The 14,316-nt window shown below is 48.0% G+C and overlaps 47 pseudogenes; all 47 read left to right on the forward strand.

The window, feature by feature from the left end:
* Positions 1-47: 47 nt before the first annotated feature.
* On the forward strand, positions 48-166 carry LOC143799708 (5S ribosomal RNA; annotated as a pseudogene).
* Positions 167-243: 77 nt separating this feature from the next.
* LOC143798788 (5S ribosomal RNA) lies at positions 244-362 on the forward strand (annotated as a pseudogene).
* Positions 363-618: 256 nt separating this feature from the next.
* LOC143799709 (5S ribosomal RNA) lies at positions 619-737 on the forward strand (annotated as a pseudogene).
* Positions 738-814: 77 nt separating this feature from the next.
* On the forward strand, positions 815-933 carry LOC143796880 (5S ribosomal RNA; annotated as a pseudogene).
* Positions 934-1,181: 248 nt separating this feature from the next.
* On the forward strand, positions 1,182-1,300 carry LOC143799710 (5S ribosomal RNA; annotated as a pseudogene).
* A 77-nt stretch (positions 1,301-1,377) lies between these two features.
* LOC143798183 (5S ribosomal RNA) lies at positions 1,378-1,496 on the forward strand (annotated as a pseudogene).
* A 246-nt stretch (positions 1,497-1,742) lies between these two features.
* On the forward strand, positions 1,743-1,861 carry LOC143799712 (5S ribosomal RNA; annotated as a pseudogene).
* A 77-nt stretch (positions 1,862-1,938) lies between these two features.
* LOC143798442 (5S ribosomal RNA) lies at positions 1,939-2,057 on the forward strand (annotated as a pseudogene).
* Positions 2,058-2,316: 259 nt separating this feature from the next.
* Positions 2,317-2,435, forward strand: LOC143798505 (5S ribosomal RNA; annotated as a pseudogene).
* Positions 2,436-2,512: 77 nt separating this feature from the next.
* LOC143796891 (5S ribosomal RNA) lies at positions 2,513-2,631 on the forward strand (annotated as a pseudogene).
* Positions 2,632-2,879: 248 nt separating this feature from the next.
* LOC143799713 (5S ribosomal RNA) lies at positions 2,880-2,998 on the forward strand (annotated as a pseudogene).
* Positions 2,999-3,075: 77 nt separating this feature from the next.
* LOC143798184 (5S ribosomal RNA) lies at positions 3,076-3,194 on the forward strand (annotated as a pseudogene).
* A 246-nt stretch (positions 3,195-3,440) lies between these two features.
* Positions 3,441-3,559, forward strand: LOC143799714 (5S ribosomal RNA; annotated as a pseudogene).
* A 77-nt stretch (positions 3,560-3,636) lies between these two features.
* On the forward strand, positions 3,637-3,755 carry LOC143800386 (5S ribosomal RNA; annotated as a pseudogene).
* A 453-nt stretch (positions 3,756-4,208) lies between these two features.
* LOC143800417 (5S ribosomal RNA) lies at positions 4,209-4,327 on the forward strand (annotated as a pseudogene).
* Positions 4,328-4,575: 248 nt separating this feature from the next.
* LOC143799715 (5S ribosomal RNA) lies at positions 4,576-4,694 on the forward strand (annotated as a pseudogene).
* Positions 4,695-4,771: 77 nt separating this feature from the next.
* On the forward strand, positions 4,772-4,890 carry LOC143798185 (5S ribosomal RNA; annotated as a pseudogene).
* Positions 4,891-5,136: 246 nt separating this feature from the next.
* Positions 5,137-5,255, forward strand: LOC143799716 (5S ribosomal RNA; annotated as a pseudogene).
* Positions 5,256-5,332: 77 nt separating this feature from the next.
* LOC143796903 (5S ribosomal RNA) lies at positions 5,333-5,451 on the forward strand (annotated as a pseudogene).
* A 257-nt stretch (positions 5,452-5,708) lies between these two features.
* Positions 5,709-5,827, forward strand: LOC143799717 (5S ribosomal RNA; annotated as a pseudogene).
* Positions 5,828-5,904: 77 nt separating this feature from the next.
* On the forward strand, positions 5,905-6,023 carry LOC143796915 (5S ribosomal RNA; annotated as a pseudogene).
* Positions 6,024-6,467: 444 nt separating this feature from the next.
* Positions 6,468-6,586, forward strand: LOC143798186 (5S ribosomal RNA; annotated as a pseudogene).
* Positions 6,587-6,832: 246 nt separating this feature from the next.
* On the forward strand, positions 6,833-6,951 carry LOC143799718 (5S ribosomal RNA; annotated as a pseudogene).
* Positions 6,952-7,028: 77 nt separating this feature from the next.
* On the forward strand, positions 7,029-7,147 carry LOC143796927 (5S ribosomal RNA; annotated as a pseudogene).
* A 443-nt stretch (positions 7,148-7,590) lies between these two features.
* Positions 7,591-7,709, forward strand: LOC143796939 (5S ribosomal RNA; annotated as a pseudogene).
* Positions 7,710-7,959: 250 nt separating this feature from the next.
* Positions 7,960-8,078, forward strand: LOC143799719 (5S ribosomal RNA; annotated as a pseudogene).
* Positions 8,079-8,155: 77 nt separating this feature from the next.
* On the forward strand, positions 8,156-8,274 carry LOC143798188 (5S ribosomal RNA; annotated as a pseudogene).
* A 442-nt stretch (positions 8,275-8,716) lies between these two features.
* LOC143796950 (5S ribosomal RNA) lies at positions 8,717-8,835 on the forward strand (annotated as a pseudogene).
* Positions 8,836-9,093: 258 nt separating this feature from the next.
* LOC143799720 (5S ribosomal RNA) lies at positions 9,094-9,212 on the forward strand (annotated as a pseudogene).
* Positions 9,213-9,289: 77 nt separating this feature from the next.
* LOC143796962 (5S ribosomal RNA) lies at positions 9,290-9,408 on the forward strand (annotated as a pseudogene).
* A 249-nt stretch (positions 9,409-9,657) lies between these two features.
* On the forward strand, positions 9,658-9,776 carry LOC143799721 (5S ribosomal RNA; annotated as a pseudogene).
* A 77-nt stretch (positions 9,777-9,853) lies between these two features.
* LOC143798189 (5S ribosomal RNA) lies at positions 9,854-9,972 on the forward strand (annotated as a pseudogene).
* Positions 9,973-10,218: 246 nt separating this feature from the next.
* Positions 10,219-10,337, forward strand: LOC143799723 (5S ribosomal RNA; annotated as a pseudogene).
* A 77-nt stretch (positions 10,338-10,414) lies between these two features.
* LOC143796973 (5S ribosomal RNA) lies at positions 10,415-10,533 on the forward strand (annotated as a pseudogene).
* Positions 10,534-10,790: 257 nt separating this feature from the next.
* On the forward strand, positions 10,791-10,909 carry LOC143799724 (5S ribosomal RNA; annotated as a pseudogene).
* Positions 10,910-10,986: 77 nt separating this feature from the next.
* On the forward strand, positions 10,987-11,105 carry LOC143796984 (5S ribosomal RNA; annotated as a pseudogene).
* A 248-nt stretch (positions 11,106-11,353) lies between these two features.
* On the forward strand, positions 11,354-11,472 carry LOC143799725 (5S ribosomal RNA; annotated as a pseudogene).
* Positions 11,473-11,549: 77 nt separating this feature from the next.
* On the forward strand, positions 11,550-11,668 carry LOC143798190 (5S ribosomal RNA; annotated as a pseudogene).
* Positions 11,669-11,919: 251 nt separating this feature from the next.
* Positions 11,920-12,038, forward strand: LOC143799726 (5S ribosomal RNA; annotated as a pseudogene).
* Positions 12,039-12,115: 77 nt separating this feature from the next.
* On the forward strand, positions 12,116-12,234 carry LOC143798191 (5S ribosomal RNA; annotated as a pseudogene).
* Positions 12,235-12,485: 251 nt separating this feature from the next.
* Positions 12,486-12,604, forward strand: LOC143799727 (5S ribosomal RNA; annotated as a pseudogene).
* Positions 12,605-12,681: 77 nt separating this feature from the next.
* Positions 12,682-12,800, forward strand: LOC143796995 (5S ribosomal RNA; annotated as a pseudogene).
* Positions 12,801-13,046: 246 nt separating this feature from the next.
* On the forward strand, positions 13,047-13,165 carry LOC143799728 (5S ribosomal RNA; annotated as a pseudogene).
* A 77-nt stretch (positions 13,166-13,242) lies between these two features.
* Positions 13,243-13,361, forward strand: LOC143797006 (5S ribosomal RNA; annotated as a pseudogene).
* Positions 13,362-13,618: 257 nt separating this feature from the next.
* LOC143799729 (5S ribosomal RNA) lies at positions 13,619-13,737 on the forward strand (annotated as a pseudogene).
* A 77-nt stretch (positions 13,738-13,814) lies between these two features.
* On the forward strand, positions 13,815-13,933 carry LOC143797020 (5S ribosomal RNA; annotated as a pseudogene).
* Positions 13,934-14,181: 248 nt separating this feature from the next.
* LOC143799730 (5S ribosomal RNA) lies at positions 14,182-14,300 on the forward strand (annotated as a pseudogene).
* Positions 14,301-14,316: the final 16 nt, after the last annotated feature.

Genomic DNA, 14,316 nt, shown 5'->3' on the forward strand with positions numbered 1-14,316 from the left:
TACAATTTTATATCTCTTGAAAAGACCCGCTGTGGTGCTAGTTTTCCGTCAATGGCCACTCTAAGCTGAATGTGCCTGCCCTCGTCAGATCGCAAACGCTAAGCAGCTTGAGGCTGGGCAAGTACCGGCATGGGAGACTGGCTGGGAATCCCCGGTACCGTTGACTTGCTATTTATTTTTTCTCAAAGCTTTCCCTTACGATTGTTTTCATCTTGAAAAGACTAGCAGACGCGAAAGCAATCGGTCAATGGCCACACTAAGCTGAATGTGCCTGCCCTCGTCAGATCGCAAATGCTAAGCAGCTTGAGGCTAGGCAAGTACAAGCATGGGAGACTGGCTGGGAATCCCTGGTACCGTTGACTTGGTTTTTTCGTTTTGATCCAAGCTTTCCCTGACGATTGTATTCCTCTTGAAAAGAGCCGCACTGGTTTGAACAATCTGTCATTGGCCACTCTAAGCTGAATGTGCCAGCTCTGGTCAGATCGCAAATGCTAAGCAGCTTGAGGCTGGGCAAGTTTCTTTTTTCTTTTTTTTTTTTTTTTTGGGGGGGGGGTTTATCAAAGCTTTCCCTTACAATTTTATATCTCTTGAAAAGACCCGCTGTGGTGCTAGTTGTCCGTCAATGGCCACTCTAAGCTGAATGTGCCTGCCCTCGTCAGATCGCAAACGCTAAGCAGCTTGAGGCTGGGCAAGTACCGGCATGGGAGACTGGCTGGGAATCCCCGGTACCGTTGACTTGCTATTTTGTTTTTCTCAAAGCTTTCCCTTACGATTGTTTTCATCTTGAAAAGACTAGCAGACGCGAAAGCAATCGGTCAATGGCCACACTAAGCTGAATGTGCCTGCCCTCGTCAGATCGCAAATGCTAAGCAGCTTGAGGCTAGGCAAGTACCAGCATGGGAGACTGGCTGGGAATCCCTGGTACCGTTGACTTGGTTTTTTCGTTTTGATCCAAGCTTTCCCTGACGATTGTATTCCTCTTGAAAAGAGCCGCACTGGTGTGAACAATCTGTCATTGGCCACTCTAAGCTGAATGTGCCAGCTCTGGTTAGATCGCAAATGCTAAGCAGCTTGAGGCTGGGCAAGTTTCTTTTTTTTTTTTTGGGGGGGGGGCGGTTTATCAAAGCTTTCCCTTACAATTTTATATCTCTTGAAAAGACCCGCTGTGGTGCTAGTTGTCCGTCAATGGCCACTCTAAGCTGAATGTGCCTGCCCTCGTCAGATCGCAAACGCTAAGCAGCTTGAGGCTGGGCAAGTACCGGCATGGGAGACTGGCTGGGAATCCCCGGTACCGTTGACTTGCTATTTTGTTTTTCTCAAAGCTTTCCCTTACGATTGTTTTCATCTTGAAAAGACTAGCAGACGCGAAAGCAATCGGTCAATGGCCACACTAAGCTGAATGTGCCTGCCCTCGTCAGATCGCAAATGCTAAGCAGCTTGGGGCTAGGCAAGTACCAGCATGGGAGACTGGCTGGGAATCCCTGGTACCGTTGACTTGGTTTTTTCGTTTTGATCCAAGCTTTCCCTAACGATTGTATTCCTCTTGAAAAGAGCCGCACTGGTGTGAACAATTTGTCATTGGCCACTCTAAGCTGAATGTGCCAGCTCTGGTCAGATCGCAAATGCTAAGCAGCTTGAGGCTGGGCAAGTTTCTTTTTTTTTTTTGGGGGGGGGGGGTTTATCAAAGCTTTCCCTTACAATTTTATATCTCTTGAAAAGACCCGCTGTGGTGCTAGTTGTCCGTCAATGGCCACTCTAAGCTGAATGTGCCTGCCCTCGTCAGATCGCAAACGCTAAGCAGCTTGAGGCTGGGCAAGTACCGGCATGGGAGACTGGCTGGGAATCCCCGGTACCGTTGACTTGCTATTTTTTTTTTCTCAAAGCTTTCCCTTACGATTGTTTTCATCTTGAAAAGACTAGCAGACGCGAAAGCAATCGGTCAATGGCCACACTAAGCTGAATGTCCCTGCCCTCGTCAGATCGCAAATGCTAAGCAGCTTGAGGCTAGGCAAGTACCAGCATGGGAGACTGGCTGGGAATCCCTGGTACCGTTGACTTGGTTTTTTCGTTTTGATCCAAGCTTTCCCTGACGATTGTATTCCTCTTGAAAAGAGCCGCACTGGTTTGAACAATCTGTCATTGGCCACTCTAAGCTGAATGTGCCAGCTCTGGTCAGATCGCAAATGCTAAGCAGCTTGAGGCTGGGCAAGTTTCTTTTTTCTTTTTTTTTTTTTTTTTTTGGGGGGGGGGGTTTATCAAAGCTTTCCCTTACAATTTTATATCTCTTGAAAAGACCCGCTGTGGTGCTAGTTGTCCGTCAATGGCCACTCTAAGCTGAATGTACCTGCCCTCGTCAGATCGCAAACGCTAAGCAGCTTGAGGCTGGGCAAGTACCGGCATGGGAGACTGGCTGGGAATCCCCGGTACCGTTGACTTGCTATTTTGTTTTTCTCAAAGCTTTCCCTTACGATTGTTTTCATCTTGAAAAGACTAGCAGACGCGAAAGCAATCGGTCAATGGCCACACTAAGCTGAATGTGCCTGCCCTCGTCAGATCGCAAATGCTAAGCAGCTTGAGGCTAGGCAAGTACCAGCATGGGAGACTGGCTGGGAATCCCTGGTACCGTTGACTTGGTTTTTTCGTTTTGATCCAAGCTTTCCCTGACGATTGTATTCCTCTCGAAAAGAGCCGCACTGGTGTGAACAATCTGTCATTGGCCACTCTAAGCTGAATGTGCCAGCTCTGGTTAGATCGCAAATGCTAAGCAGCTTGAGGCTGGGCAAGTTTTTTTTGTTTTTTTTTTTGGGGGGGGGGTTTATCAAAGCTTTCCCTTACAATTTTATATCTCTTGAAAAGACCCGCTGTGGTGCTAGTTGTCCGTCAATGGCCACTCTAAGCTGAATGTGCCTGCCCTCGTCAGATCGCAAACGCTAAGCAGCTTGAGGCTGGGCAAGTACCGGCATGGGAGACTGGCTGGGAATCCCCGGTACCGTTGACTTGCTATTTTGTTTTTCTCAAAGCTTTCCCTTACGATTGTTTTCATCTTGAAAAGACTAGCAGACGCGAAAGCAATCGGTCAATGGCCACACTAAGCTGAATGTGCCTGCCCTCGTCAGATCGCAAATGCTAAGCAGCTTGGGGCTAGGCAAGTACCAGCATGGGAGACTGGCTGGGAATCCCTGGTACCGTTGACTTGGTTTTTTCGTTTTGATCCAAGCTTTCCCTAACGATTGTATTCCTCTTGAAAAGAGCCGCACTGGTGTGAACAATTTGTCATTGGCCACTCTAAGCTGAATGTGCCAGCTCTGGTCAGATCGCAAATGCTAAGCAGCTTGAGGCTGGGCTAGTTTCTTTTTTTTTTTTTGGGGGGGGGTCTTTATCAAAGCTTTCCCTTACAATTTTATATCTCTTGAAAAGACCCGCTGTGGTGCTAGTTTTCCGTCAATGGCCACTCTAAGCTGAATGTGCCTGCCCTCGTCAGATCGCAAACGCTAAGCAGCTTGAGGCTGGGCAAGTACCGGCATGGGAGACTGGCTGGGAATCCCCGGTACCGTTGACTTGCTATTTTTTTTTTCTCAAAGCTTTCCCTTACGATTGTTTTCATCTTGAAAAGACTAGCAGACGCGAAAGCAATCGGTCAATGGCCACACTAAGCTGAATGTGCCTGCCCTTGTCAGATCGCAAATGCTAAGCAGCTTGAGGCTAGGCAAGTACCAGCATGGGAGACTGGCTGGGAATCCCTGGTACCGTTGACTTGGTTTTTTCGTTTTGATCCAAGCTTTCCCTGACGATTGTATTCCTCTTGAAAAGAGCCGCACTGGTTTGAACAATCTGTCATTGGCCACTCTAAGCTGAATGTGCCAGCTCTGGTCAGATCGCAAATGCTAAGCAGCTTGAGGCTGGGCAAGTTTCTTTTTTCTTTTTTTTTTTTTTTTTTGGGGGGGGGGTTTATCAAAGCTTTCCCTTACAATTTTATATCTCTTGAAAAGACCCGCTGTGGTGCTAGTTGTCCGTCAATGGCCACTCTAAGCTGAATGTGCCTGCCCTCGTCAGATTGCAAACGCTAAGCAGCTTGAGGCTGGGCAAGTACCGGCATGGGAGACTGGCTGGGAATCCCCGGTACCGTTGACTTGCTATTTAGTTTTTCTCAAAGCTTTCCCTTACGATTGTTTTCATCTTGAAAAGACTAGCAGACGCGAAAGCAATCGGTCAATGGCCACACGAAGCTGAATGTGCCTGCCCTCGTCAGATCGCAAATGCTAAGCAGCTTGAGGCTAGGCAAGTACCAGCATGGGAGACTGGCTGGGAATCCCTGGTACCGTTGACTTGGTTTTTTCGTTTTGATCCAAGCTTTCCCTGACGATTGTATTCCTCTTGAAAAGAGCCGCACTGGTGTGAACAATCTGTCATTGGCCACTCTAAGCTGAATGTGCCAGCTCTGGTTAGATCGCAAATGCTAAGCAGCTTGAGGCTGGGCAAGTTTCTTTTTTTTTTTTTTTGGGGGGGGGGGTTTATCAAAGCTTTCCCTTACAATTTTATATCTCTTGAAAAGACCCGCTGTGGTGCTAGTTGTCCGTCAATGGCCACTCTAAGCTGAATGTGCCTGCCCTCGTCAGATCGCAAACGCTAAGCAGCTTGAGGCTGGGCAAGTACCGGCATGGGAGACTGGCTGGGAATCCCCGGTACCGTTGACTTGCTATTTTGTTTTTCTCAAAGCTTTCCCTTACGATTGTTTTCATCTTGAAAAGACTAGCAGACGCGAAAGCAATCGGTCAATGGCCACACTAAGCTGAATGTGCCTGCCCTCGTCAGATCGCAAATGCTAAGCAGCTTGGGGCTAGGCAAGTACCAGCATGGGAGACTGGCTGGGAATCCCTGGTACCGTTGACTTGGTTTTTTCGTTTTGATCCAAGCTTTCCCTAACGATTGTATTCCTCTTGAAAAGAGCCGCACTGGTGTGAACAATTTGTCATTGGCCACTCTAAGCTGAATGTGCCAGCTCTGGTCAGATCGCACATGCTAAGCAGCTTGAGGCTGGGCAAGTTTCTTATTTTTTTTTTGGGGGGGGGGGTTTATCAAAGCTTTCCCTTACAATTTTATATCTCTTGAAAAGACCCGCTGTGGTGCTAGTTTTCCGTCAATGGCCACTCTAAGCTGAATGTGCCTGCCCTCGTCAGATCGCAAACGCTAAGCAGCTTGAGGCTGGGCAAGTACCGGCATGGGAGACTGGCTGGGAATCCCCGGTACCGTTGACTTGCTATTTTTTTTTTCTCAAAGCTTTCCCTTACGATTGTTTTCATCTTGAAAAGACTAGCAGACGCGAAAGCAATCGGTCAATGGCCACACTAAGCTGAATGTGCCTGCCCTCGTCAGATCGCAAATGCTAAGCAGCTTGAGGCTAGGCAAGTACCAGCATGGGAGACTGGCTGGGAATCCCTGGTACCGTTGACTTGGTTTTTTCGTTTTGATCCAAGCTTTCCCTGACGATTGTATTCCTCTTGAAAAGAGCCGCACTGGTTTGAACAATCTGTCATTGGCCACTCTAAGCTGAATGTGCCAGCTCTGGTCAGATCGCAAATGCTAAGCAGCTTGAGGCTGGGCAAGTTTCTTTTTTCTTTTTTTTTTTTTTTTTTGGGGGGGGGGTTTATCAAAGCTTTCCCTTACAATTTTATATCTCTTGAAAAGACCCGCTGTGGTGCTAGTTGTCCGTCAATGGCCACTCTAAGCTGAATGTGCCTGCCCTCGTCAGATCGCAAACGCTAAGCAGCTTGAGGCTGGGCAAGTACCGGCATGGGAGACTGGCTGGGAATCCCCGGTACCGTTGACTTGCTATTTTGTTTTTCTCAAAGCTTTCCCTTACGATTGTTTTCATCTTGAAAAGACTAGCAGACGCGAAAGCAATCGGTCAATGGCCACACTAAGCTGAATGTGCCTGCCCTCGTCAGATCGCAAATGCTAAGCAGCTTGAGGCTAGGCAAGTACCAGCATGGGAGACTGGCTGGGAATCCCTGGTACCGTTGACTTGGTTTTTTCGTTTTGATCCAAGCTTTCCCTGACGATTGTATTCCTCTTGAAAAGAGCCGCACTGGTGTGAACAATCTGTCATTGGCCACTCTAAGCTGAATGTGCCAGCTCTGGTTAGATCGCAAATGCTAAGCAGCTTGAGGCTGGGCAAGTTTCTTTTTTTTTTTTGGGGGGGGGGGGGGTTTATCAAAGCTTTCCCTTACAATTTTATATCTCTTGAAAAGACCCGCTGTGGTGCTAGTTGTCCGTCAATGGCCACTCTAAGCTGAATGTGCCTGCCCTCGTCAGATCGCAAACGCTAAGCAGCTTGAGGCTGGGCAAGTACCGGCATGGGAGACTGGCTGGGAATCCCCGTTACCGTTGACTTGCTATTTTGTTTTTCTCAAAGCTTTCCCTTACGATTGTTTTCATCTTGAAAAGACTAGCAGACGCGAAAGCAATCGGTCAATGGCCACACTAAGCTGAATGTGCCTGCCCTCGTCAGATCGCAAATGCTAAGCAGCTTGGGGCTAGGCAAGTACCAGCATGGGAGACTGGCTGGGAATCCCTGGTACCGTTGACTTGGTTCTTTCGTTTTGATCCAAGCTTTCCCTAACGATTGTATTCCTCTTGAAAAGAGCCGCACTGGTGTGAACAATTTGTCATTGGCCACTCTAAGCTGAATGTGCCAGCTCTGGTCAGATCGCAAATGCTAAGCAGCTTGAGGCTGGGCAAGTTTCTTTTTTTTTTTTTGGGGGGGGGGGTTTATCAAAGCTTTCCCTTACAATTTTATATCTCTTGAAAAGACCCGCTGTGGTGCTAGTTGTCCGTCAATGGCCACTCTAAGCTGAATGTGCCTGCCCTCGTCAGATCGCAAACGCTAAGCAGCTTGAGGCTGGGCAAGTACCGGCATGGGAGACTGGCTGGGAATCCCCGGTACCGTTGACTTGCTATTTTTTTTTTCTCAAAGCTTTCCCTTACGATTGTTTTCATCTTGAAAAGACTAGCAGACGCGAAAGCAATCGGTCAATGGCCACACTAAGCTGAATGTGCCTGCCCTCGTCAGATCGCAAATGCTAAGCAGCTTGAGGCTAGGCAAGTACCAGCATGGGAGACTGGCTGGGAATCCCTGGTACCGTTGACTTGGTTTTTTCGTTTTGATCCAAGCTTTCCCTGACGATTGTATTCCTCTTGAAAAGAGCCGCACTGGTTTGAACAATCTGTCATTGGCCACTCTAAGCTGAATGTGCCAGCTCTGGTCAGATCGCAAATGCTAAGCAGCTTGAGGCTGGGCAAGTTTCTTTTTTTTTTTTTTTTGGGGGGGGGTTTATCAAAGCTTTCCCTTACAATTTTATATCTCTTGAAAAGACCCGCTGTGGTGCTAGTTGTCCGTCAATGGCCACTCTAAGCTGAATGTGCCTGCCCTCGTCAGATCGCAAACGCTAAGCAGCTTGAGGCTGGGCAAATACCGGCATGGGAGACTGGCTGGGAATCCCCGGTACCGTTGACTTGCTATTTTGTTTTTCTCAAAGCTTTCCCTTACGATTGTTTTCATCTTGAAAAGACTAGCAGACGCGAAAGCAATCGGTCAATGGCCACACTAAGCTGAATGTGCCTGCCCTCGTCAGATCGCAAATGCTAAGCAGCTTGAGGCTAGGCAAGTACCAGCATGGGAGACTGGCTGGGAATCCCTGGTACCGTTGACTTGGTTTTTTCGTTTTGATCCAAGCTTTCCCTGACGATTGTATTCCTCTTGAAAAGAGCCGCACTGGTGTGAACAATCTGTCATTGGCCACTCTAAGCTGAATGTGCCAGCTCTGGTTAGATCGCAAATGCTAAGCAGCTTGAGGCTGGGCAAGTTTCTTTTTTTTTTTTTTTTTGGGGGGGGGGGTTTATCAAAGCTTTCCCTTACAATTTTATATCTCTTGAAAAGACCCGCTGTGGTGCTAGTTGTCCGTCAATGGCCACTCTAAGCTGAATGTGCCTGCCCTCGTCAGATCGCAAACGCTAAGCAGCTTGAGGCTGGGCAAGTACCGGCATGGGAGACTGGCTGGGAATCCCCGGTACCGTTGACTTGCTATTTTGTTTTTCTCAAAGCTTTCCCTTACGATTGTTTTCATCTTGAAAAGACTAGCAGACGCGAAAGCAATCGGTCAATGGCCACACTAAGCTGAATGTGCCTGCCCTCGTCAGATCGCAAATGCTAAGCAGCTTGGGGCTAGGCAAGTACCAGCATGGGAGACTGGCTGGGAATCCCTGGTACCGTTGACTTGGTTTTTTCGTTTTGATCCAAGCTTTCCCTAACGATTGTATTCCTCTTGAAAAGAGCCGCACTGGTGTGAACAATTTGTCATTGGCCACTCTAAGCTGAATGTGCCAGCTCTGGTCAGATCGCAAATGCTAAGCAGCTTGAGGCTGGGCAAGTTTCTTTTTTTTTTTTTGGGGGGGGGGGTTTATCAAAGCTTTCCCTTACAATTTTATATCTCTTGAAAAGACCCGCTGTGGTGCTAGTTGTCCGTCAATGGCCACTCTAAGCTGAATGTTCCTGCCCTCGTCAGATCGCAAACGCTAAGCAGCTTGAGGCTGGGCAAATACCGGCATGGGAGACTGGCTGGGAATCCCCGATACCGTTGACTTGCTATTTTTTTTTTCTCAAAGCTTTCCCTTACGATTGTTTTCATCTTGAAAAGACTAGCAGACGCGAAAGCAATCGGTCAATGGCCACACTAAGCTGAATGTGCCTGCCCTCGTCAGATCGCAAATGCTAAGCAGCTTGAGGCTAGGCAAGTACCAGCATGGGAGACTGGCTGGGAATCCCTGGTACCGTTGACTTGGTTTTTTCGTTTTGATCCAAGCTTTCCCTGACGATTGTATTCCTCTTGAAAAGAGCCGCACTGGTTTGAACAATCTGTCATTGGCCACTCTAAGCTGAATGTGCCAGCTCTGGTCAGATCGCAAATGCTAAGCAGCTTGAGGCTGGGCAAGTTTCTTTTTTCTTTTTTTTCTTTTTTTTTGGGGGGGTGGGTTTATCAAAGCTTTCCCTTACAATTTTATATCTCTTGAAAAGACCCGCTGTGGTGCTAGTTGTCCGTCAATGGCCACTCTAAGCTGAATGTGCCTGCCCTCGTCAGATCGCAAACGCTAAGCAGCTTGAGGCTGGGCAAGTACCGGCATGGGAGACTGGCTGGGAATCCCCGGTACCGTTGACTTGCTATTTTGTTTTTCTCAAAGCTTTCCCTTACGATTGTTTTCATCTTGAAAAGACTAGCAGACGCGAAAACAATCGGTCAATGGCCACACTAAGCTGAATGTGCCTGCCCTCGTCAGATCGCAAATGCTAAGCAGCTTGAGGCTAGGCAAGTACCAGCATGGGAGACTGGCTGGGAATCCCTGGTACCGTTGACTTGGTTTTTTCGTTTTGATCCAAGCTTTCCCTGACGATTGTATTCCTCTTGAAAAGAGCCGCACTGGTGTGAACAATCTGTCATTGGCCACTCTAAGCTGAATGTGCCAGCTCTGGTTAGATCGCAAATGCTAAGCAGCTTGAGGCTGGGCAAGTTTCTTTTTTTTTTTTTTTGGGGGGGGGGGGTTTATCAAAGCTTTCCCTTACAATTTTATATCTCTTGAAAAGACCCGCTGTGGTGCTAGATGTCCGTCAATGGCCACTCTAAGCTGAATGTGCCTGCCCTCGTCAGATCGCAAACGCTAAGCAGCTTGAGGCTGGGCAAGTACCGGCATGGGAGACTGGCTGGGAATCCCCGGTACCGTTGACTTGCTATTTTGTTTTTCTCAAAGCTTTCCCTTACGATTGTTTTCATCTTGAAAAGACTAGCAGACGCGAAAGCAATCGGTCAATGGCCACACTAAGCTGAATGTGCCTGCCCTCGTCAGATCGCAAATGCTAAGCAGCTTGGGGCTAGGCAAGTACCAGCATGGGAGACTGGCTGGGAATCCCTGGTACCGTTGACTTGGTTTTTTCGTTTTGATCCAAGCTTTCCCTAACGATTGTATTCCTCTTGAAAAGAGTCGCACTGGTGTGAACAATTTGTCATTGGCCACTCTAAGCTGAATGTGCCAGCTCTGGTCAGATCGCAAATGCTAAGCAGCTTGAGGCTGGGCAAGTTTCTTTTTTTTTTTTGGGGGGGGGGGGGTTATCAAAGCTTTCCCTTACAATTTTATATCTCTTGAAAAGACCCGCTGTGGTGCTAGTTTTCCGTCAATGGCCACTCTAAGCTGAATGTGCCTGCCCTCGTCAGATCGCAAACGCTAAGCAGCTTGAGGCTGGGCAAGTACCGGCATGGGAGACTGGCTGGGAATCCCCGGTACCGTTGACTTGCTATTTTTTTTTTCTCAAAGCTTTCCCTTACGATTGTTTTCATCTTGAAAAGACTAGCAGACGCGAAAGCAATCGGTCAATGGCCACACTAAGCTGAATGTGCCTGCCCTCGTCAGATCGCAAATGCTAAGCAGCTTGAGGCTAGGCAAGTACCAGCATGGGAGACTGGCTGGGAATCCCTGGTACCGTTGACTTGGTTTTTTCGTTTTGATCCAAGCTTTCCCTGACGATTGTATTCCTCTTGAAAAGAGCCGCACTGGTTTGAACAATCTGTCATTGGCCACTCTAAGCTGAATGTGCCAGCTCTGGTCAGATCGCAAATGCTAAGCAGCTTGAGGCTGGGCAAGTTTCTTTTTTCTTTTTTTTTTTTTTTTTTGGGGGGGGGGTTTATCAAAGCTTTCCCTTACAATTTTATATCTCTTGAAAAGACCCGCTGTGGTGCTAGTTTTCCGTCAATGGCCACTCTAAGCTGAATGTGCCTGCCCTCGTCAGATCGCAAACGCTAAGCAGCTTGAGGCTGGGCAAGTACCGGCATGGGAGACTGGCTGGGAATCCCCGGTACCGTTGACTTGCTATTTTTTTTTTCTCAAAGCTTTCCCTTACGATTGTTTTCATCTTGAAAAGACTAGCAGACGCTAAAGCAATCGGTCAATGGCCACACTAAGCTGAATGTGCCTGCCCTCGTCAGATCGCAAATGCTAAGCAGCTTGAGGCTAGGCAAGTACCAGCATGGGAGACTGGCTGGGAATCCCTGGTACCGTTGACTTGGTTTTTTCGTTTTGATCCAAGCTTTCCCTGACGATTGTATTCCTCTTGAAAAGAGCCGCACTGGTGTGAACAATCTGTCATTGGCCACTCTAAGCTGAATGTGCCAGCTCTGGTTAGATCGCAAATGCTAAGCAGCTTGAGGCTGGGCAAGTTTCTTTTTTTTTTTTTTTGGGGGGGGGGGTTTAGCAAAGCTTTCCCTTACAATTTTATATCTCTTGAAAAGACCCGCTGTGGTGCTAGTTGTCCGTCAATGGCCACTCTAAGCTGAATGTGCCTGCCCTCGTCAGATCGCAAACGCTAAGCAGCTTGAGGCTGGGCAAGTACCGGCATGGGAGACTGGCTGGGAATCCCCGGTACCGTTGACTTGCTATTTTGTTTTTCTCAAAGCTTTCCCTTACGATTGTTTTCATCTTGAAAAGACTAGCAGACGCGAAAGCAATCGGTCAATGGCCACACTAAGCTGAATGTGCCTGCCCTCGTCAGATCGCAAATGCTAAGCAGCTTGGGGCTAGGCAAGTACCAGCATGGGAGACTGGCTGGGAATCCCTGGTACCGTTGACTTGGTTTTTTCGTTTTGATCCAAGCTTTCCCTAACGATTGTATTCCTCTTGAAAAGAGCCGCACTGGTGTGAACAATTTGTCATTGGCCACTCTAAGCTGAATGTGCCAGCTCTGGTCAGATCGCAAATGCTAAGCAGCTTGAGGCTGGGCAAGTTTCTTTTTTTTTTTTTTTTTGGGGGGGGGGGGTTTATCAAAGCTTTCCCTTACAATTTTATATCTCTTGAAAAGACCCGCTGTGGTGCTAGTTGTCCGTCAATGGCCACTCTAAGCTGAATGTGCCTGCCCTCGTCAGATCGCAAACGCTAAGCAGCTTGAGGCTGGGCAAGTACCGGCATGGGAGACTGGCTGGGAATCCCCGGTACCGTTGACTTGCTATTTTGTTTTTCTCAAAGCTTTCCCTTACGATTGTTTTCATCTTGAAAAGACTAGCAGACGCGAAAGCAATCGGTCAATGGCCACACTAAGCTGAATGTGCCTGCCCTCGTCAGATCGCAAATGCTAAGCAGCTTGGGGCTAGGCAAGTACCAGCATGGGAGACTGGCTGGGAATCCCTGGTACCGTTGACTTGGTTTTTTCGTTTTGATCCAAGCTTTCCCTAACGATTGTATTCCTCTTGAAAAGAGCCGCACTGGTGTGAACAATTTGTCATTGGCCACTCTAAGCTGAATGTGCCAGCTCTGGTCAGATCGCAAATGCTAAGCAGCTTGAGGCTGGGCAAGTTTCTTTTTTTTTTTTTTTTTGGGGGGGGGGGGTTTATCAAAGCTTTCCCTTACAATTTTATATCTCTTGAAAAGACCCGCTGTGGTGCTAGTTGTCCGTCAATGGCCACTCTAAGCTGAATGTGCCTGCCCTCGTCAGATCGCAAACGCTAAGCAGCTTGAGGCTGGGCAAGTACCGGCATGGGAGACTGGCTGGGAATCCCCGGTACCGTTGACTTGCTATTTTTTTTTTCTCAAAGCTTTCCCTTACGATTGTTTTCATCTTGAAAAGACTAGCAGACGCGAAAGCAATCGGTCAATGGCCACACTAAGCTGAATGTGCCTGCCCTCGTCAGATCGCAAATGCTAAGCAGCTTGAGGCTAGGCAAGTACCAGCATGGGAGACTGGCTGGGAATCCCTGGTACCGTTGACTTGGTTTTTTCATTTTGATCCAAGCTTTCCCTGACGATTGTATTCCTCTTGAAAAGAGTCGCACTGGTGTGAACAATCTGTCATTGGCCACTCTAAGCTGAATGTGCCAGCTCTGGTTAGATCGCAAATGCTAAGCAGCTTGAGGCTGGGCAAGTTTCTTTTTTTTTTTGGGGGGGGGGGGGGTTATCAAAGCTTTCCCTTACAATTTTATATCTCTTGAAAAGACCCGCTGTGGTGCTAGTTTTCCGTCAATGGCCACTCTAAGCTGAATGTGCCTGCCCTCGTCAGATCGCAAACGCTAAGCAGCTTGAGGCTGGGCAAGTACCGGCATGGGAGACTGGCTGGGAATCCCCGGTACCGTTGACTTGCTATTTTTTTTTTCTCAAAGCTTTCCCTTACGATTGTTTTCATCTTGAAAAGACTAGCAGACGCGAAAGCAATCGGTCAATGGCCACACTAAGCTGAATGTGCCTGCCCTCGTCAGATCGCAAATGCTAAGCAGCTTGAGGCTAGGCAAGTACCAGCATGGGAGACTGGCTGGGAATCCCTGGTACCGTTGACTTGGTTTTTTCGTTTTGATCCAAGCTTTCCCTGACGATTGTATTCCTCTTGAAAAGAGCCGCACTGGTTTGAACAATCTGTCATTGGCCACTCTAAGCTGAATGTGCCAGCTCTGGTCAGATCGCAAATGCTAAGCAGCTTGAGGCTGGGCAAGTTTCTTTTTTCTTTTTTTTTTTTTTTTTTGGGGGGGCGGTTTATCAAAGCTTTCCCTTACAATTTTATATCTCTTGAAAAGACCCGCTGTGGTGCTAGTTTTCCGTCAATGGCCACTCTAAGCTGAATGTGCCTGCCCTCGTCAGATCGCAAACGCTAAGCAGCTTGAGGCTGGGCAAGTACCGGCATGGGAGACTGGCTGGGAATCCCCGGTACCGTTGACTTGCTATTTTTTTTTTCTCAAAGCTTTCCCTTACGATTGTTTTCATCTTGAAAAGACTAGCAGACGCGAAAGCAATCGGTCAATGGCCACACTAAGCTGAATGTGCCTGCCCTCGTCAGATCGCAAATGCTAAGCAGCTTGAGGCTAGGCAAGTACCAGCATGGGAGACTGGCTGGGAATCCCTGGTACCGTTGACTTGGTTTTTTCGTTTTGATCCAAGCTTTCCCTGACGATTGTATTCCTCTTGAAAAGAGCCGCACTGGTGTGAACAATCTGTCATTGGCCACTCTAAGCTGAATGTGCCAGCTCTGGTTAGATCGCAAATGCTAAGCAGCTTGAGGCTGGGCAAGTTTCTTTTTTTTTTTTTTTGGGGGGGGGGGTTTATCAAAGCTTTCCCTTACAATTTTATATCTCTTGAAAAGACCCGCTGTGGTGCTAGTTGTCCGTCAATGGCCACTCTAAGCTGAATGTGCCTGCCCTCGTCAGATCGCAAACGCTAAGCAGCTTGAGGCTGGGCAAGTACCGGCATGGGAGACTGGCTGGGAATCCCCGGTACCGTTGACTTGCTATTTTGTTTTTC

This window comes from Ranitomeya variabilis, chromosome 1 (assembly GCF_051348905.1).
Source record: "Ranitomeya variabilis isolate aRanVar5 chromosome 1, aRanVar5.hap1, whole genome shotgun sequence".
NCBI lineage: Eukaryota > Metazoa > Chordata > Amphibia > Anura > Dendrobatidae > Ranitomeya > Ranitomeya variabilis.